General features: G+C 42.5%; 1 protein-coding gene across 2 annotated transcripts in view; it reads right to left on the bottom strand.

Moving 5' to 3' along the window:
• Positions 1 to 15,283, bottom strand: part of BMPR1A (bone morphogenetic protein receptor type 1A) — a 58,497-nt gene extending 43,214 nt beyond the window's left edge. For both annotated transcript variants that reach the window (XM_053388272.1, XM_053388271.1), the window contains exon 1: positions 14,789 to 15,283. The gene's annotated coding sequence lies outside the window, so the exon portion shown is untranslated. The remainder of the gene's footprint in view (positions 1 to 14,788) is intronic.
• Between the last annotated feature and the right edge of the window lie 7,211 nt (positions 15,284 to 22,494).

The following is a 22,494-nucleotide window of genomic DNA, read 5'->3' on the forward strand; positions in this document are numbered from 1 at the left end:
CAGTCCCCAGAATTTTTCTAGAGCAATAGCTGGTAGTGAGCACCCACCCCTGCCTGGATGGGAAGTAGGTGCTCATGTCCGGGTTTCAATCTAAAACTCAATTGGCTGGTAAAAAATTGGAGTATAATCACTACCCAGCAGTGTTAGAAACTGGGGTAGAAAAGCTAGGAGCCTGTGGGCACCAAAACAGAATGTCTAGTTGCCATGGGGGGGGGGGTCAGCAACACTTTTTATTTATTATTTTGATAAGCACAAACTAATACACAATTCACATAAATGACACATTGTTAATATCACATTTTAGTAGAAATTATGTTTACAGTTTTCAAAACACTCTACTCTTTATTGTTAAACTCCTTAACATATTGTCTATCCTTTACATATACTTCGTGGCTTCAAAGCACATGCATTTCAGTAATCCTTGAGTGTCAGCCAGGCACAAAAAAATGGTACCCAGCCTTTTTGAGGTGCTCACAAATAAAGAATCTTTAGGCACGAATCTTTAGGCCTGGCACCCTGCTAATTTCGAACACTGCCACCCACATAGACACAGTAGATGACCCAATGAAACAGGATGGCAATGATACAATGATACAACGGCTTTCTGTAAAGCTGATTCCTCTCATCCCTTTTTGCTCACTCATGTATAACATTTCAGCAATGTATTTTTAGATTATTTCTTTCACAGTTGTACCTCTCCGCAGGCCTCATGTGCAACATAGGCAAACCTACTATCTGTTGGAATTCCTGCTCCATGATTGCAGTCATGGGATTGTTGTCTTTCACATGATGGTGTATGTTTTAACTCCACAGTGTGGGAAGTGACGGAGACAGGATGTTTGTGTTACTGTGTTCCGTGAAGTGGGACTATTGTCCTTTGTTCTTTCTTTTTGCTGTCTGATGCTAGAGAGGGAGCCATGTTGATTAGCCAAAATACTGAGTTGCTGAGTTCTGTTACGCAAACTGCGAACACTCTGCAGATCCCTAAGTGTGCCGGTGTCTGTTGGCATCGGTCGCTGTGATGTTTGGGCAGAAGAAAGCTTTTGACGCTTCCAAACAATCGACCAGGAGGGAGAGAACATGCCAATCGGGCATGTGTCTCTACCAGGGTCCTACTCGAGTGTAGGACGAGCTCCAGACACTATCTACTGAGCCAGTATTTCCTTGATAAAAGTTATTTTACAGTGCAATCCTATGCCTAACTCAGAAGCAAAATCCATTGAACTGAATACTGAACAGTGCTTATTCCCAGTTAAGTGGTTATAGGACTCTAACCTTAATGTGGGGGAAAATCATGTTAGTGTTAAATTCCCCCCTCCCATGCCATTCTTATACACTGCAAATACCAAGTAGATTTTAGCCTTCACAAATAAATACACACACACACACACGAGCATTTCAGGAAGCACATTTGGATTTTAGAACAGAAGATACACTGCAAGTCAAATCATATGAACAATGAAGTTTTCTAGTATATCAGGACATTTGGTTAGATGTCAAATTCTCAAGCGAAGGCAAAGCACTATAGCAAAATAATTTTAATCTACAGTCTGACGTGCTAGAAACATCTCTCATAACAACCCAATTGATGGGCCACTGGCCTGGGTCACAGCAATGGCTGGAACTTGCTTTTTTTAAAAAAAAAATCAGTATAACATATTGATCAACTAAAAGGATGCCCCTAATCAAACTGGACAGCAGGATTTTTTTTAAATTTCCAATGCTTATAAAAACCTCAGGTGCCAACCAACTTATTCAGAGGCATTCTCCCTTCTCTCAACCACAGGAGGAATGCCTTTACCAAGATTATGCCTACAAGGTCAAATGTGTGCATCTCTAAAAATTAAGTAAACATGTTTCATGCTTCAGAAATGTTTTTCCCATACACAAATTTAACTGATTCATCAGTTATTTAATTCAAAACTGATATGAGTAATCCATTAGAAGTGGTTGAGGGCTGTAATCCTAAAAATATTTGAAATTTTGAAATATTTGGAATGCTAGTATAGAAGTGTCCAGGCAAAAATGATTTTCTTTCTCTGATCTATGGTCACTGCACTGCCAATTAGCGCCAGTCCCAGACTAAGGTAGTATAGCCATAGCTGCTGCTTAAACACCCAGCAGCTTCAGTGCACAACTGCCTTACAGAATCATATTCATAATATGTGATTCAGGCCAGCTATGGTACAGCTTTCCAGCTGCAACTCAGGAAGGAGCAAAAGGTATAACCTATTGCCCCCTCCCAATCAGCTGCCCCTGTTCTTTTTCCTTGAATTGTGGGGGCAGGGGTGAGCAGAAAACAACGCGATCCTTTTTCTTTTGCTTGTCTGCTTCTGTCTCTACCTACTTTGCTCCTGAGCCACAGAGACAGACAGGTACATGCAAGTGAGTGGGTGAGGAAGCAAAACCTGTCTCTCAGCTCTCACTTTCTCCTTTATTTCTTTGCTTCCTGCTTCTTTAATAGCACCCTGATTGTCAACTTCTAGCTCACTTTACTCAACTTAAACTTAAGTCACTTGGGAGTAGGGGTGATGTGGCACATTTGTTTCTGTTTGTTAAACAAACCTTAATCAAAAGTATTCAATGTTCATTTTACATGCTGCATAAATACTAAATATTTTACAAAAAACTAAAAGCATTTAATTTATCTGAGTGGGGGCGGGGATCAATAAAGCACACTTGGGTAGCAATTTGTTTGGAATTTGTTTTTATTAGGATATGTTAGTTAAGGTTTAAGAAAAAAATAAGGTACTGAAATTGTATGTAGGCCTGTGTGCAAGTGCTTCCTAGGGACAATCATCTGGAAAAAGTTAATTACAACATTACAACTAACAGCTATTTGATTCATTATGTTAATGATTAATTTTATGGGGAAAATGTATTTTTAGGAATGGAAAATATTGCACAAAAAAATATAACAGTGGAATTTTTTCCACTCGAAGTCACTGTGGGTGGGAGGAAAATAGGGCTAGGAATAAGATTTTTTTTAAAGAGAATTTTATTATTTTCATTAAACATTACAAACAGCACACAGACTCATTTCAGTTACAAACCTGCACAAAGCAAAGTAACCTCGGCCCAGTATACCTGAAGGAGTGTCTCCACCCCATCATTCAGGTCCTCCTCCAAGGGTTTTCTGGCAGTTTCCTCACTGCGAGAAGTGAAGCTAGATAGAGGGAACCAGGTAGGACCTTCTCAGCAGTGGCATCCTCCCTGTAGAACTCCCACCCATCAGATGTTAAGGAAATGAACAACTACCTGACTTTTAGAAAACATCTGAAGGCAGCCCTGTATCAGGAGGTTTTTAATGTTTGAGGTTTTACTATGCTTTTATATGTACTGTAAGCCACCCAGAGTGGCTGGGGAAACCCAGCCAGATGGGTGAGGTATAAATATTATTTTAATTAATTAATTAATTTAATTAATTACTCATGCATTTGGAGATTCATCCAGATCCGGCCCAATCACCTTCTAAATCCGGCCCACGCACGGTCCAGGAATCAGCGTGTTTTTACATGAGCAGAATGTGTCCTTTTATTTAAAATGCATCTCTGGATTATTTGTGGGGCATAGGAATTCGTTCTTTTCTTTTTCTTTTTTCAAAATATAGTCTGCCGTCCACCCTCCAAGGTCTGAGGGACAGTGGACCGGCCGGCCCCCTGCTGAAAAAGTTTGCTGACCCCTGCTATAAAGCATAGAGGATCCCCTATCTTGTAGATTTGTCCCCTTCCATAGGGATTTGCTGCAAATGAACATGCCTGAGGCAGCTAGAACCATGTAAACAATGTACCCTACAGCAGCACAATGACAGAATCCTTCTTAATGACTTGTTCTCCATATAGTACATCACTAATTCTATAGACTCCCCTAGATTCCCAGGCCTGAAATTGCTGATATTTAAAGCAAAGTGATCCAATATTGAGGTAAGCGGTGGCACACCCGGGGCCCAAACCAAACTCCACTCCCTCTATGTCAAAAGGGTTGCTTTCAAGAAGAGGTTACAAATTTTCCTCAGTGCTGCCCTGGACAGTCCCAGAAAGAGATGGAGGGGAAGAGCTCAATCTGTACCCAGGGTGTCTTCCAGGAGCCCCTAATAAGGGGAATTAGTTGCTTCACCTGAAAGGCAACATAAGATAACTTTGAATGGAACACATGGTCTAGTCCTCCCCACCTCAATGTACTCTCGGAAGACTAGAGAAGAGACCCTCCTAAGAATATTAGGGGGCTGGGCAGGGGAAGGACTAGACCAAGTGAAAAATGAATCTTTTAGCTGCAGTTCATTCATTTTCAGCTTTGTATTCTTGTTATAAAAAAAGCACGCCTAGACATTCCGTTGTTGCGCCCATAACCTAGGCTTAAGGTACCATTTAGCTCCTAGCTTTCATATCTCAGTTTCTAACACTGGGCAGACAGTGCATTTGGAAGCTGCATCCCTGTGGGCATTTAGGTAGCTACCCTCAGGGGGCTGGGTTTGATGAGGGAAAGATCAGGCTACATGGTTAAGAGACAGGAAGTGTTGGCGATAGTAGATATACATTTATTGGGAGCTGGGTTTCTTGTACAGTGGTACCTCTAGTTACGGACGCTTCTGGTTACGAACGCTTTAGGTTACTAGCTCCGCTAACCCGGACGTAGCTGTCCCAGGATGCGAATCGAAATCGTGCTCCAGAGGCACGCATGCAGCAGGAAACCCTATTAGTGAAAGCGCGCCTCAGGATAAGAAGGGTTTCAGCTTAAGAACAGACCTCCAGAACTAATTTTGTAACCAGAGGTACCACTATACAGTGGGACCTTGGGTTACAGACGCTTCAGGTTACAGACGCTTTAGGTTACAGACTCCACTAACCCAGAAATAGTACCTCGGGTTAAGAACTTTACTTCAGGATGAGAACAGAAATCGCGCGGCAGTGGCACGAGGCCCCATTAGCTAAAGTGGTACCTCAGGTTGAGAACAGTTTCAGCTTAAGAACGGACCTCCAGAACGAATTAAGTTCTTAACCTGAGGTACCACTGTACTGAGTATCACAGAAGCTTTGGAATGAGAACAGGAAAGGACGCTTTTATAGATACACTGTGACTGGCAGGGCTCATAATGGTAGGGTTGGCTGCATTGCAAAAAGTGAAAGAAACAATGGGGACAGTTAAATGGAGATTTATAGTTTGATTGTAAACCTTCAAAATAGGATGGAAAAGAAATAGAAGGTGCAATGTGCCACATCTTAGAATTTAAGACAGACAGATATCCACAGCTGCCAAGCAGATGTTTAATTCCACATTTTGATTCCCTTTCTTCTAGTTTATTTTTATTGGACAATCTCAGACTTCAAAGCTGACATCTGTTGTTTGACTTTCCACAATTTAATTTACACTCTCTCTTCTAATTCCTTATGCCAGAAAATTTTTCAGCATAATAGTTTCACATTAAAAAAAGGTGTGACCCGGAAAAGCAGTATTAAGAGTGTGGAAGTCAAGAAGTAGCCTGATTAATACTGCTTTAAAATTCATTAACAGAGCATTACAAAACCCACACTGAGATCCATAGTTTCTGCAAAATACAGGCTTAACATATCCACCCCAGTTTACAAAATGTAAATTAGGGGTTTATTTGGAGTAATAAGGCTAAGCATAGTATCAATCAGTTTGTATCTGACAGCAAACTGTATTTTAATAAGTAAAATATCAAATTTTAATGCATCTAAAGAAAATAAAAAGCTATATTGGAACAATTTATCTCTATATTGCTATTCATTAAAAAAATCAGAATAGTTTACAACAGTCACCCATAAAACCATACAATAAAAACTATGCAAAATTTTAAAATCAGAAATCAGCTAACTATTATGAAAAGATGCAGAACTCTCTAACACAGGTGCCAGGAGCCCTGAAACTAAGGATGGAACCAGTGTAATACAATGCCTTGGATAACCATCCAATTGAGTCAGTCCAGGAGGATACCATGGTGAACAGTATCAAAAGCCACTGAGAGACTGAGCAGAAATAACAGGGTCACACTCCTTCCCATGTTTCTCTCATGATAAAAGTCACCCATCAGGGTGACCAAGTCTGATTCAGTTCCAAGGCCAGGTCTGAACCAGCTGGACATTATAGTAAGCTTAGCAACAATACCATTGCTTTCAGCAGCTACTTGTCCATATTATTTTTGGTTACTGTCTAGGTTTCTAAGGCAAAGTTGTTGCTTCAATGCAAGCCACCTTGTAGAAAGAGCTTTACCTCTGGCAAACATAAAATTTGTATGAGGCAGTCCACTTCATTCTAGGATTCATCTGAATCCAATGCACATCCCTAACATTTACAGTGCAATCCTATACATTTGCACTCAGAAGTAAGTTCTATCGAGTTCAATTCACTTTATTCCCAACTGAATAAGAGATTACAGGTTTATACGGTCAGTCAAAGGCCCTGGATACAGACTTCCCATATTTTGAAGAAGTGCTGTTCTATTAACTACCAACCCTTGCTTCTGAATAGTTCTTAGCATGCTGTCTTCAAGTAAGTGCTCTTGCTTATTGTCCTTATTAATAAAGTCAAATAAAACCATTAGCAACTGTGAAGGCTTTCTGTCTTTAAACACGTACAAATTCTGTAGTGCAAAGTGCATGCGGGCAGCATGGTGCTTAGTATAGCTAGGCCACTTCATTACATTGCAAAAAACAAACACAGAAAACATTTTGTTTTAGCAGCCAAATGGTATGCGTGCTTGTTCAAGAAACAGATGGATTAACATGGAAAATGTGATTCACAATCTGTTTTTTCAGTGATTAAAATCAATCTAGTCTCAAAAATCTCTGTTAGACTGACACTTTTTGCAGAAAGCATTTCATAGTTCTATTCAGTCAATTATAGTTTGGCTGAAAGATTCAGCTGGCACGTTGTGAGAGAGATTACAAATCACAGTCTAGACTTCAGAGGAGATGTGCTGCTGCTTTTATTATATGCCACATTAATGATCAAATGCATATTGCTTTAAGTTATGCAATACTGGAGCACTTCTGGGGATTCTTACATTTCTACTTGAAGCTCAATACACTTTGCTCTGAATTAAACATATCTACTACCAGGTCCATTAGGAGAAGTGTGCAGTCATACAACTATCTGTGGTTGAGGAAACAAAGTTTTTCACATTTAATAAATCCTTTTTAAAACAGCAGCTTCTTAATACTGTATTGCGGGAACAGTTGTGGAACTGATCACTTGCTGGTAATGTAGTAGTATGTAAATGAGCCTTATTTTTGGAGCAAAGATTCTAGAGCAGTGCAACACATTGCTGTATGCAGCAGAATATTTTCCTATTTCTGGAACACAAGTATAATCCTAGAATATCACAATACACACTATCATGACCATGCAAAAACAACCAACCAACCTAGGCTTGCCCAGCTGCAAATAAGAATTGTCTCTAAGCAACTAGATAGGGAATATTTACAAAGACTGCTTCTTTTAATTTTTATTTTAGGCCAGATAAAGATATATGTAGGCAGGTGGGTTTGTAACTGCTTTGTGAGCTAGTGACTTCAGTAGGCTTGTTAGGTTAAACAGATGTGACTCACACAAGATTCAAGAATAATCAAGCCAGATACAGTATCTACATTTTGCACCTACAAAACTATTTTTTTAAATCAAGAATTCAACCCTGCCTTTGACCTGTTTGCCACTCACTATTAATACTTCAGTTTGCTTTCTTAGTGATTACTAATTTTCAAACTGGTTTGTGCTCACCCTGGTTTCCTAGGTTTTAGATAATCTAATTTCAGTGCTGTGAACAACAGTAAATGTGAAGTTCAAACAAGTATGCATTCCCAGATATGTATCCCAGAATCCCTAGTGCACACTGCAGACATCACTTTGGAATTTTTCCAGGCCATCTGTTTATAACGCAACAACTGTTCAGTTGTTGCTCATGTGTTGCAAGGAAGCCAAATGTTTTCCCTCAGGGAAGTGCTTGTATCTCAGGTATAATGCAATTACTATATACTGTGGCTAGTAAAAATGTGATTCTTTAGCAATCTCGCATCACCCTTCCAATGAGCAGTTCTGTCTGGAACATACTGTCTAAGTGTCCAGGGCATCTACCTGACAGCCAGGTCTTGTTTGCAGCTGGAACTCAGTTCTGGCACCTCTCAGGTGGGTGCCATTGTCATTATAAGAGAACAAGGGAGGCATTCATGGTGAGTTCTGGCACCTCTTTTCTAGAAAATAGCACTACTGACAGCATCCATGGCATACAGGTGGTAAATAACTTCCTCCCCCTCATACTTGGCGTGTAGGTGACAACACACTACAACAGTCTACTTCAGGCATGTCCAAAGTCCGTTTCGGGGGCCTAATACCTCCACAACTTCAATCCTAAAAAGCTCAACAACTTTGGTCAGCCCTCGTGGCCCTTCACTTTGAAAAAAGTTTGGACACCTCTGGTCTACTTGCAAAAGAAAAGAGGAAAAAGAAAACAAAACACAGGAGTTGAAAATGAGCTATCACAAGGAGATATCACATATGAAGATATGTCCAATGCCAGTTCTCTACACTGTTGTTGTTTAGTCGTTTAGTCATGTCCGACTCTTCGTGACCCCATGGACCAGAGCACGCCAGGCACTCCTGTCTTCCACTGCCTCCTGCAGTTTGGTCAGACTCATGTTTGTAGCTTCGAGAACACTGTCCAACCATCTCGTCCTCTGTCGTCCCCTTCTCCTTGTGCCCTCCATCTTTCCCAGCATCAGGGTCTTTTCCCGGGAGTCTTCTCTTCTCATGAGGTGGCCAAAGTATTGGAGCCTCAGCTTCAGGATCTGTCCTTCCAGTGAGCACTCAGGGCTGATTTCCTTAAGAATGGCTACGTTTGATCTTCTTGCAGTCCATGGGACTCTCAAGAGTCTCCTCCAGCACCATAATTCAAAAGCATCAATTCTTCTGCGAGTTCTCTACACTACCTGAGAGCAAATATTCACACTTAGTGCAGGGGCAAACCATACCAATACCTCGGTGAGCCACTTGTTATTTTAACTCATTGTTTTCTTTTTAGCCTATTCTATTAGTCCATTTTTGCTCTGTTCTACCACTTCTTTGAATACTTCTCCAATAGCTTTCCCTCATTTTCTTTCCACATACCATTCATGCTTTCTTCTCTCTGTGTAGTATAGTGCATCTGTCATCCCTACCAACACAGCTTTTTTTCTCAATTATCCATTCTTTTTGTTCCTGCAACCCATAGAGCAGATGAGGGCAAACTTTTCAGGATTAAGAGCCACAATCAACAGGGGGAAATGGTTGGGAGCCAAAATTTGATGGTCGGTGGAGACACCTATTTTCTGCCATCCATATCATGGTGGTACAATCTCTCAGACCAAATGGGCCGCAATAATACCTCAACACAGAGCCCAGGAACCACACGTTGAATTAAATATCCATATCGTAAATTAAAGTGTTCACCATATAGTTAATAATATTTAATATACACAATGCTTGTTCACAGACACCTACCGACCCCATCAATTGGTGCATCCCAAAGCTCACATTTCTCTGCACTATGGTATATTGTAGGCTACTAACAGAAGCAGGGACTAGGAGGAGGGGAAGAGGTGATATTCTTCTTCGAAGCTACAAACCTGAAGAGTACAGAATCCAATATATGCACATACACAAAAACCAGGAGCACCAAGTCCCTCTGCCAAACCTTTCCCATTTGGGTGGGATCGCAAGGCAACAACAAAGGGAAATGAAAGAGGTGGACTAGCCCAGCTTGCAGTGTGGCTCTGAACTATGAGCAAGGCAACGGAAAAAAGGAGCGCCTTAGCTTGCTTGCAAAAGCCCTCTCCCAAATTGTGCAGCTACTTAGCCCAGGGCTTTTCAGAAAGCAGTATGAGAGAAGCACAATACTGATGGTTAGGGGAGCATGCACATGCCTAACTCCCTATGCACATCACACTCACCTCAATGAATGTGAGTAATGAAATGCAGTGATGAGGAATGTGGGATTTTAGTGGCATCTTGGGACACCCATCGGTACTGCACAGAAGGCCTCTGAGGGTCATATGTACCTCATAGGTTGCTCACATGTGGCATAACGGTAATGTTTCAAGACTGCCAGTTATGACTGGACTATCTGTGCTTTCTCTCATGGCTTTAAACAGCAAATATAAGTACCTAGATTGTATGGGGGGGGTGCCCACATGGAGTATACCCAAGAGAAATTTACTTATCTGAGGACCCTTGCTACCTACCTAAGGTAAGAAAAAGTGGCAGGTTGTAATAGATTTTAATGGATCAACTTTCATTACCTTCAAATTTAAGAACACCAGTGGGCAAATATTTATATAGCGGTACCTCGGGTTACAGACGCTTCAGGTTACAGACTCCACTAACCCAGAAATAGTACCTCAGGTTAAGAACTTTGCTTCAGGATGAGAACAGAAATCATGCTTCAGCGGCACAGTGGCAGGCCCCATTAGCTAAAGTGGTACCTCAGGTTAAGAACAGTTTCAGCTTAAGAACGGACTTCCAAACTGAATTAAGTTCTTAGCCCGAGGTACCACTGTATACACTGCTAATTAATATACATATTACACGAGAGAAGTAACAGCACAATCCTACACATGCCTATGTGAAAATTAGGTCCTCAAAGTTCAATGACAGTTATTATCTCTGATGTGTGTTAGCTAGACATATTTACTAGGGAGTAAGCTCTATTAAACACACTGGGACTTTCTTCTGAGTAAATATGTGTAGGAATGAACTATAAACAACATTTCTTACCCATGAAGTAAAAGTAAAGGTAAAGGTACCCCTGCCTGTACGGGCCAGTCTTGACAGACTCTAGGGTTGCGCGCCCATCTCGCTTAAGAGGCCGGGGGCCAGCGCTGTCCGCAGACACTTCCGGGTCACGTGGCCAGCGTGACAAGCTGCATCTGGCGAGCCAGCGCAGCACACGGAACGCTGTTTACCTTCCCGCTAGTAAGCGGTCCCTATTTATCTACTTGCACCCGAGGGTGCTTTCGAACTGCTAGGTTGGCAGGTGCTGGGACCGAGCGACGGGAGCGCACCCCGCCGCGGGGATTTGAACCGCTGACCTTTCGATTGGCAAGTCCTAGGCGCTGAGGCTTTTACCCACAGCGCCACCCGCGTCCCTTACCCATGAAGTACAGTATTCCAAATAGCCCAACTGAAATCATGGAACTTTAAAAAAACAAAAAACACCAAGTTTAAGTGAATTTGTTTAGAATATAGTTACATTGCTGGAACATAAAAGTTACGTTGCAGCAGGCAACTTGCTCCAAAGCTTACGAAGTTTTGCCAATTATATATTGAATACATCTTTCGTCTACTTAAAACCCATTGACCTGCAAACTAAATAGTCTTGAGGATGGCCTTCAAAAACATACCCCCCATAATCTTCTTTTTGTTATGATGAAAATACCTTTAATCTCTCTCTCACACACTTTCAGCCTAACTTTTATCCTGCTTCAGAGGGAGCTTTATCAGAAGGAGTTGCAACTTCAGAACACACAATTTAAGCCCAAAACAATGCTAGTCAGAACATTCCATCAGAAAACATGTGTAGCCTTTAAGATCTCATTCCATTGCTTCTTCAGAACTTTCAATAACTATACCTTAAAAAACTTTGTGCACTTGAAAGTTATTGTCAAGAAGCCAACATTCTGCAGTAAGAAAGCTTCGTTTTATACAGTATATTTTTAATGTAAGAACACGTTTTGTGATCATAAGATGACAGAAAGACTGAAACTAAGGACCTGCAGCAAAATGTTTCAGCATAGAGGTACTCCTGTTAAGGATTTGAGCTGAACAACAATTCTCCCAGAATGCTCCATTTCATTTCTTCATCACCACCACCCGTTAGCCAGCACTGAATATCCACTGACCATGCTCAGTCCTCATTGGGCTATTTCGGGGGTTTCTTCCCAGGCCCATTTGAGCTAATGGAATAATGCCTCACCAAACCTTGGCTCCTCTCCACCCCTGGAAGCCTGCTCATACCTTCCTCTTGTAAACAGATGGGTGCTGTTCGGCCTACCTAAAGGATCCACACTTAAAGAGAACTGAGTTTATTATTAGAATTTGGGATTCACAGTGGTTCTCAGGAACTGATTCACAAAACTGCTGTTCAAAAATTAATGATATGTATTGGCCATCTGAACAACATGCCTTCACATACAAGAAACAACATGTATCAAAACCAAGCCCTAGGCAAAGGCAACTACAGTCAGTGCATTTTTACATATCAGATCAATACAAAGACTCTCATGCTTCTTAAAACGAAGGAAAAGATACACAGATGTGATGTAGTATTTACACAGTTCAAATAATTGAATGTAGTTGCTATATACATGAAAGGTAGAACAATAACCCTCATCACCTTATTTAATTTCAAGGAGCCAAGCTGCAGTCTTTAAACTATTAGGCATATATAACCCTAATTCATTTACTTGGAGGCAAACTACATTCAAATTAACTGGGCACATCCAAGTCTAGTGTGAAGGAGCGTAATTGGTATGAATGCTTTTCATAGATATGTGCATTACAGTCTAAATATGAATAAATCATAAAATGTATTGATCTAGCATTCAAACAACTGAATCCACTGTGTGGATTTAGTTTGGGGGTTTTTGCACCAATTTGTTTTGAGCTTGGAGGAGTATATTTCAAGAACTGCAGGACCCAAACTTAATAAATGCAATTGTCTTCTCTGTTAACTTCACATTGATTTCTAAATCCTATATAACAGAGAACTAGGATCAGGACTTCTGGTGTGGTGCCAGTTCAAGGCATCTGCAAGTCAAGTCATGTATTTGGAATAGAAAATACACCTGTTAAACTCTCATAAACATAACTAACTGGAGAGTTCTAATTCACATGAATTGTTATGACAAAAATGTAAAAAGAAAATGCTACAGTGAATTTAACACAATGGTGGCCAACCAACAAACAAGTTCACTTGGTGGACTTTCCACCTCTTGTCTAAAGAGTGAGTGCTAGGCAGGGAGGCAGAAGTGCACAGAAATGCCAAAACTGGGCAAAAGGACCCAAGTACATCTTAACATCCCACTTCCTGAACCACTTTTGGAGCCCATGTTGCAGATTGGCTATCCAATGATTTAGAACATACTTGTGAAACATTTAGCTACAATAGCTGTCTATTATAAACTATTTTCTTTCCTTGTATCACACAACTTTCATTTTATAGAACTGTATTGGAAGACAGGAGTGCCTGGCGTGCTCTGGTCCATGGGGTCACGAAGAGTTGGGCACGACTAAACAACAACAACATTACCAACCCATTTCTTTTACTTTTTTTACCTTTTACAGAACCAATGAATACATCATCTTACTGGATTTATCAAACCAGATGTATCAATTTTCACCATACAAAGAAACAAACAAAAAACAGCTAGTCACAAATGAATGTCTTGCCTCATTAAAGCTAATTTATTCCTGGATATGCGACTGAACAAAACAAGTGCTCCAACCACCACATTCAAACACCAAAACCTAAAACGTCCAGAGACACTGAGGTTGCAATCCTGCAAGTAAGCCCCATTGAATTCAAAAGGAGTTGTGAGTAGACATAGCCACGACTGCACTGCTGCACTCATTTTAGTAGGAGATTTATACTTTACATTTTATAAAATTTCATTTTTCAAAAACTGGCAGTCCACTGCTTGGAACCAAGGCCCACTGATCTTATTTCCAACCAAGTCAAATGTACCAAGAAGTAACTGCAACTGCTACTGGGTTACCTAGTCACTGTAATATTGAATACACCGCAGAAAAGTAGCACACACTGCACTACTGGAGCTTGATTAACACTTCTAATTATGACGGCTATCAACTCCTTTAATATTTATTGCTTATTTTGGTGGCTGCAGTGGAAAGGATATGAAGTAATTCTGTTAATTAAAAAGCAACACTACAAATGAAGGGCCTCTCCCCTACATAAGTAGCACCACTCACTCCAGGAAGACAACCAAGCGCAAAAACTTACACCAGGATCGGAAACGGAAAGGTGAGAAAGGGCAACTTAAAAGTGCCAAAAGGCTCCTAGCAAACGACCAATCCCAGGACCGTCAAAAAAGAAAAAAAGACCCCCTTCTCCAAATGGTAGCAGGCAAAGAAGAGGAGCAGCAATGGAAACGACCTATTGTTAACTGGCCATTTCCACGGCTAGCAAACAGCTCAGGCCGAGTTATTTAATTAGTTAAACCTGGGACTTGTTTTTTAAAAAGTTATGTAGTGAGACACAGCAGGCCGCTTTTGTGGGGGGGGGGGTTGGAATTAGAGGCGCCGATTTTCCGTCGACACCAAGAACTCCGGGACCGGCCCACTTCGCTTCTCTTCAGCAGCCCGATCCTATACTTAATCCGGAGTGAACCCCACGGAGCTGAACGGGGATCACTCCCGAAGGAGCGTGCGCACCACCCGCTTTAAGAAAGCCTTTCTTAAGTTTTAACCTTTTATTGTGCGAGTGGCTGGGGCTACCCAATCAGATGGGTGGGGGTACAAATAAAAATGTATTATTATTAAATTCAAGACGGGGAGGGCAGCCTTTCGGTCAGGGCCACCGGCCAGGCCTCCTCTGCACCGGTTGCGAGGGGGAAGCAAACGCGCTCACGTCCACACGTCTCCCCTTTCAGACGAGGAGGCGGGAGGGCGAAACCCGAGGGAGGCCTGCCTGCGGACTCCACACCTTCCCCCGCCGCCATTTAGTCGCCTCCCTCACCTCTCTCCCCTCCTTCCCCGCCGCCACACACCGCGCCCAACTCACCCGCGTCGGGGGCCCGTCATCCTCCTGGCCAAGGGGTTTCCTTTCTGGCCCCCACCGGAGCGGTCCGAGCTTCAGAGGTGGGTCAAGAGGGTCGTCGTTTGGGGAGGGGAGAAGAAGGCGCCCTCCGCCTCCTCACCGCCGCTTCGGCCTTGCGACGCGGCTCTGGGCTAGACGGCAGGAGGCGGGGAGCCGAGAGGCTGGCTGGGCTGCCCCACAACACACAGGCGCGCAGGCCTCTCTCTCTCTCTCGCCTCCGGCTCACTCGACGCCCGGGCTCGCCGTTCCCCTCAGATCCGTGCGCGTGCGCATGAGAGTGCCCTAGGCGCGCGCGAGCGACAGATATATATATATAATTGGGTAGAGGGGTGAGCGAAGACGACGAAGGGGCTTCTCGGGAGCGAGCGAACGCCCGGATTATTCCAATCACGGCCGCTGCCTCTGAAAGCAGCTCTAGCAGCAGCAGCAGCAGCAGCCGCCACGGAACGGGAGGCGGGGAGAAGAGAAGAGAGGCGGCAGGGCGTCCAATAGGAGGCCGAGGGGGGGCGCGCGCTCCCTCGCTCGCGCGCAGGAGAATTAAAAAAAGGAGGGGGGAGAGGAGACGGACGCCGCCGCGCGCTCTTTTCTCCTCGCTGGCAGGCACCGTCGAGGTGTCTGTCTGTTTGTCTCTCCGGCTCCGGCTCCCGTTCTCTCCTCGCGTTTCCTCGACGGAAACCCGCCGAATAAGACCGGCCTTAGTTCGACGCCGCCCGCCGCCGTCTTGCTCCTTCTTTTCCTTGCCTAGTACGGGCAGCAACCTGGGCTCGTTCGGCGGCGCTCGGCACCTCCCCGCCCCTCCTCCCGAAGAAGCGGCCGAACGTGCGGCGGAGATTGCCGAAGGGCCCGAGGCGCTGTGGAGAGGGGGGGGCGGGGGTACATTCCTCCGCCATCTCCCTTCGCTGGAAACCCTCGACGGGGGTGGGGACGTGTTTCCTGACTGCACCAAATCTCCTCACCTACCTGATACGTGGAGAGGGAGTGCCGGATTGACGTATAAGCTAAACAAGCTATAGCTTAGGATCCCACTCTCTTGGGGCCCCCCCAAAAAAAAAATTTAAAGAAAAAAGCCTGGGTGTACATTTCCAAAAGATAAGATAAAAATAAAATAAAACCTACATACAGCAACTGTTTTGTGTTGTGTAGGCTCCTATGATGTAAGTAATGGGCGCCGCCTGCTCCCTAAAATATCACTGGTTTGCTCATTTCTGTATACAGTATAGGGTGCCTTCTCATGGACTGGTTGCATGGCAACATGTGCAAAAGCTTTAGATACCTATTAGGTCCGTAAATTACCATATAGCATACATTCAACGCAAAAAAATCAACAATTTGTTGTTGACAAAGGAGAGCTGGACATATAAAGGGTCCCATTACCTTCAGTAGCTTAGGGCCCCATCAAACCTAAATCCGGCCCTGAGTCTCCCTGATGTGATTCAGTCCAATATCCACCCCCCACCCCAACTTGGTATTACAGGATGCAGAAAGCGCTGACTCTGCCGTTGTTTGTTGAAGCCGTGCTTCCTATGAGAGTTGTGAATGTGAATGCTGCCCTTCCACCTTGTTTGCATGGTGCTGCCAACGCACCTGTACGCATATAGGATTGTGGAGTTTGGAAGGGGCCACCCCAGAGTCATCTAGTCCATTTGGCTCCATGGGGTGCTTAAGACCCACAACCCTGAGATTAATAAGAGTCTGATGCTCTACAGACCGAGCTATCCCAGCTGTCCCACCCTGTATAGACATTTCCCCAATTGACACATAATGCTCTATATGTGGGTGTGCAACTCCGGTCACCCCACCTCAAAAGGGATTTGTGAAGCCGGGAGAAGTGCAGAAAGCAACCCAAAATGAGGGAAGCAAGTTAATTCCCCTGCGAAGGAAGGAAGGTTGTTCTGGCCCTTTCAGCTTGGAAGAAGAAAATAAAAGAGAGCCTAGGAGCCAATTCCTAGGGGCCAAGTTGACTCCTTCAGCCCACCCACCCCCAATGAAATATTTGAGGTGGCCAGGCCCCCACAATGTTAATGGGCATTGCCATGCAAATACTGTGTGTGCAAATACATCTTGTGATCAATTTTGCAAGGCAGGGCTAACTTGCACCCCCACCCCACCCCTATTTTATTCAAGTTGGCACCCTTGCAAGGGAGGGCAAGGCTTGACCAAAGGCATAGAAAAACGCTGTACAGTGTGAAGAAAAGTGAACTGTGAGATCCTGGAATAAGGCCTGGATTGTCCAATGAAGTTGAATGGTGGGAGATTCTTCACGCAGCCCATAGTTGAACCTAGAAATTGCTGTCACAAGATTTAGAGACGAGCCACCAAAACTGTTTTAAAGCACCATTGATGTTCCATCTGTTGCTGCTAGGGTGGTACAGTGGAACTCAAATTTGATCAGTGAGGATTACAAAAGTCTCAGAGATATGTAAGACCCACATTATTAAAGGTTTATAGGTCGATAACGAGTGCCATGAAATATTCTTAGAGGCCAAGGATCTTTTAAAATATGCAGTGGATTCCTGGGCCATGGGTTGTCAGTGATGTCAAGCAAAACATTTACGTATTGTTATTTCCCACCCCCTCTTTCGTTATACTTATGACATAATGTTGATCTCATTATAAGAAAACTCATTACCCCAGAGTTTGATTAATCCTATCTTACTGGACTAACTTCTGTAGGACAAACAATTATCATTAACGACAAAGCTTGCATCCTTGAGACCCGTTTCTGGTTTGCATTTACCATATATTACCATTTTTATGTATATTTTACGTAAGCTGCTTAGGGCTTTTGATGATTAAGTAGTATATAAGTAATAAATTAAGTCTTCTCCCACTGCGCCTGCTTTTTCTTCAAACATTGTGGCCAACTTGCAGTGCAACTGGCTCAAGAGAAGGGGAGGAAATAGGTGTACATGCACACATGTGCATGCAAGGTTGATATCCCAGCACAGTGGGGGGGGGGCTTTCCTTTTCTTGCCTAATACTCAAGAATGGTTGTGTTTAGCTGCAAATACAGCATTGCTCTGCTACTTGGAATGTCACCAGCCAGTCACCCACCCCTAACAGGTAAGCTCACCAACAGATGAAGGGGCCTACCAGAGGATACTTTGCACCTGCTCCCTTCAAACCTGGTGTCAGCCATGTGTGTGCAATCTACAGTGGGAAAGCTTTTTGGCTCAATGGGCCAGATAAGTATCTCCTCCCACTCTACTGGCCAACTTTAACAGATGTTGTGATGGCAATGTGCAATCCTTTCCCCTCCTACTGTTCCCCCCCCCCCCCGCCCGCAGTTCCCCTCCCCAGCCACATTTCCCACAGTGGATGTCCCTAAAAGCGTGCCCCAAAATTCTGGGCGTGGGAACTGCTAAGTGTTATACTTCTCCTCTGTAAATGCCAACCCTCCTGCCTGACATTTTGCAGAAGCTTCTCCTCTGCAAATGCCAGCCCTGGTGCTGCCATTTTGCAGAAGACAAGCATCTTTGCTCCCGAATTAGTTTCATCCCTTGCAAGTTAATAGCACGGGTGTCTTCACTCACTTCAGTGAGGGGGGCAGTTCACACAGTGCTCTCATGGTCAAGCCAACAGTGTTTGGGATTGCACAAATAATCCCATTTAGCAGTTTTAATGTTTCTAGAGTGCATTCTGCGTTCTGGGGCAGTTTAGAGGCACAGGCCTCTTTGTGTGGGTGGGTGTGGAAGAGTTGTTCTGAGTTGAACTGAGATAGTATGCTGAAGAGATCTTCTGTATCTTCAAAGTAAACTAGGTGTGTTTCTAGTGCTAAGGTGGCAGATCAATGAAAGACAAAGAACAATTCCTGTTGCATTGGGGTAGGGGGTGAGGTTTTTTTTAAAGGGGGGGGGGAGGAGGAGGAATAAAGCAGAGTGAATTTGGGTAATCAAGTGACCTTTATGTTTAGGAATGCTATTTTATTATAGAAGAGTTCTTTCAAAACATGACAGTTCTATAAAGTACATTATTTTTATTTTTATTATTTCAGATCTCCCTGGCTTTAAATGTCCACTGAAGCACCAATTTCACATGGTTTGTTCCCCTACCACATTATAATATATATATATATATATATATATATATATATATATATATATATATATATATTGACAAGCCTCATGTGGGTATGCTGCAGACAGCATTAGAAAGTGTCGTTGCGGTTTTGGCAGCAAATGTTGCGAAAGCGAGTTGCATTGTCTGTGAAATCTACTGTAGAAGAACCCTTGGGTTGTGCTAACATGCTTTCTCTTCTCCTTCGCAACTGGCTAGAAGATTGTTGCCCAGGACATAGTGGCACTTTCTCATGGCAGAGTGCCCTCTTTAGTCGAGCGATTTCTAAAGGGTGCCTGATTGGGAATAAATGCTCGAGGCACTTAAAATTGGCAGCTGGCCTCCAACAGAATTCTGTGGGAAACACTGGCGTATATTGTCAGAGGTCCAATCCAATATTGTAAGCTAGCAGGCAGAATGAAGAGCTGCTGCTTCAGCTGGGGAGATGATAGCTTTGGCCTTGAGAGCAGTACTCTCAATACAAGAGTGTTTGAAACACTTCGTACATGCTGTGTTCTCAGCAACCCCCTATAGTTCTATTCATTTTATTCTGTTTGCAATTCTTTTATTATTCTTTTACGATGTATTGTTTTAGATACTGCAAGAAGCCTGGAGAATCAATTACCAAAATACAGGGCAAGGATATTTTAAATAAATAGTTAAATACAATAAATTAATTAATATCATACTGTAAGAAAGTCCGTATCTGTTATGTACTGAAGTTCTCACCCTGGGCCAGAAGGGGGATACTGTAGATAGTTATGCAAATAAGGGATCGAAAGTGACATTCAGTGATTGGATAGTTTTAGAAAATTGTTACAGTTACGTTGTACTGGAGCTCTATATAAGCAGGCTGACTGAACCCTTCAGTTCAGTTCTGTTCTGGCCTGTGAATAAACAAGAGCTGTTTGAAGAATTGCTGTGTCGTCTGATATGTTCACCCACAACTTAATAGTATCGCCCCACATTGCAGACTGGGTGGTGGGTGGGTGATTGCTGAGAGTTCGTGACTGAGATGAGATATGAATTCGTGTCTTTATGGCTCACAGCTCACACTCTTGCCTGGCACCATTTTTACTGGATCCCCATTTCACTCATCAGCTAGTACTTATTAACAAAGAATAATGTTTCAGTATGAATCTTAGCTAGGGAATGAGGGAGCTTTGTGACTGGCCATTTTTTCCTCCTTGCATTGCTGGTATCATTGAGTGGTTGCTTTACACATTACAGCTTTCTTATATGGAGGGGGTGGGATTGGAAGCAAAAAAAAAATAGAAGCTTGTGTTAGTATACAAAGTGGGTTGCAAGTATATATGCATTTAAAGGTGAAGTTACACCAGTCAAGATACTGTTTCCCATCAATACACCGACTTCAGGAATAGTCTTCATGCAGAAAAATTGTAATGTGTAAACCAGTCCTGAAATCCAAGTACAGGAAAGTAAAAGCAAGCATGCAGCAGAGGGAAGGCAATGATTATTTTATTTCCCTTTTGTTTATGTGGGGAGGGTGTGGGGAGAGAAAGAATGACTGAAAGAGACTTGTCCAAGGTCACTTAGTGAAGCATGGTGGAGGTTAACTCAGATTCCAGACTTCCCTGTTGCAAGTCTGGTACTATCTGTAACAAAGAAAATGCCAACTTTAGATTAAGGGGTTTGCATTTTTTACATTCTGTTTTAATATGGATAACAGATTTAAACAATAGAATGGGAAGTCTGTGTTATCTCTTCCAGACAGTAATGTGAAAAGCCTTTTCCTATGAAGTGCCTCAAATGGTGGAATATGTGATGGGCAAAAAAAATAAAAAAGGGGTGTGTGTGTGTGTTAAAACAAGTTCAGTTATAAACCTTGATGTGGAGTGCTGTGTTGTTCTCCTTTTGGAAACCAATGGTAGCCCCAGTTTCACTGATTCCACAAACCTCTTATTTCTTCATGAAGAAGTTTTTGCTTACCTATCAAATACTTTTTTTAACAAGTATTCTATCCTAAACTTACTTACTAGGGAGTAAGCCCCATTGAAGGCAGCGGTGGTACTTCAGTCTAAGAAAACATGCTTAGGATCACACAGTTAACTGCTTACCTTTTTTCTAATTCTAAATGCTATCAACTGAAACCTAAAAAAAATTGTTGATGCACTGAGTGAAGGATACCAGCCTCATATAACCAAAATGTTTATGTCTAATTCATGCATGAAGGGGTTAATGCCATAGAGTAAACTGTCCTGCCAGGCTTAGCAAGGTCATTCACCATCACCTTGAGAGGAGTGGTCTATGCTAGATGAAGTGGGAAACTTTGGAAGGAATTTAGGGGGGCATATTTTAAAGGTCTAACAGCCTATATTTCCATTCTTTACTTTGTAGCATATTTTTGTGATTTCAATTCTCTGCTGGGGTTCCCCAAACCCGGATCTTGCCATCCAGAGAATTCTCCTTTTATTTACCTATTTCCTTGCCAACCAACACTGAGTTTATTTCCAGCTTCATAAGCCCTATAGGCCTTGCTCGTTTTAAGTGCTCCAGTTGTCCATTTTACAGTTTGAATGTTGGATAAATTATTGCCAGCTATATGAATAAAGTGATATAATTGCTTAATAGCGGGAGCAAAAATTGCACGACAGTATTCCAATCAATTAAGTTTTATGAATCTGTGTGGCATTTGCTCTGTTAACAACTACCTTAAAACCTGAAAGCAAAGAATCAAACTTATTTTACCCCTTTGCTTTTGTGCATGCATGCTTGCACTTTTCCCCATTTACATGCCCAGAATAGTGATAAAGCATTGTAAATGAAACGCTCAAGATTTTAAAAATCGCAGCACAACCGCTAGAGAAGTTTATGACACGATCCAAAACCTTAAACAATAGTTTCTGTTGCAAACGCAGCCACAGGAAGCTCAGCTGTGCTTCTCTTACAATTAATTGCTTCCGCTGTATATAAAATTGAAAGTATTGGGCACTCTGGTGCGGAAAAAGGATATCCTCATACAGTGCTCCTATTTCCTTACCAAGGGCTATTACTGAGCCTTTCACCATTAATCCATTTATAATAAATTATCCTGTGATGACAAAAGAGAGGCTGAAACAGAAGGCCAACTATGACCCTTAGCGTTTTGCATTTTTGTGCTCTTTTCCATTTGGATCATATTTACAAAGTGCACCTCTGCTAGAAGGTGTTTACTTTTAGGACTTCAGAACTTTAGAAAGAACAAGGGCTTAACTCTAATCCTAGGATTGCCATCAGAAACATGAACTTTGGGGATGGGGCAGAGGGATAAGCAGCCATGGAATGGAAACTGGGGTAAGGGTTAAACACCCCCCCCCCTTTCTGCTCAAAATGGCCTCACAAAGCTACTTTTCCTTACAAAAAGGGCTATGATTTTGCATTTGTGCATAATTTGGAGTTCGTCCCTTAGAGTAGCCTGCCTTTGGAATAATCGCTACAAATTCCCACTTTGTTTTTAAATGTCTTTATACTGCTATTTTATTGGTTCCTGGTTGCACTTTTGTTTTATTTTTAAATGTATTTTTTATACTGTACAATGCTTAGAGATTTTTTTTAAAATTAAGCATTTTATAATGCTTTAACAAAATAAATAATGTGACTTGAAGTAGGCATGT

This window comes from Podarcis raffonei, chromosome 5 (assembly GCF_027172205.1).
Source record: "Podarcis raffonei isolate rPodRaf1 chromosome 5, rPodRaf1.pri, whole genome shotgun sequence".
Classification (NCBI taxonomy): domain Eukaryota; kingdom Metazoa; phylum Chordata; class Lepidosauria; order Squamata; family Lacertidae; genus Podarcis; species Podarcis raffonei.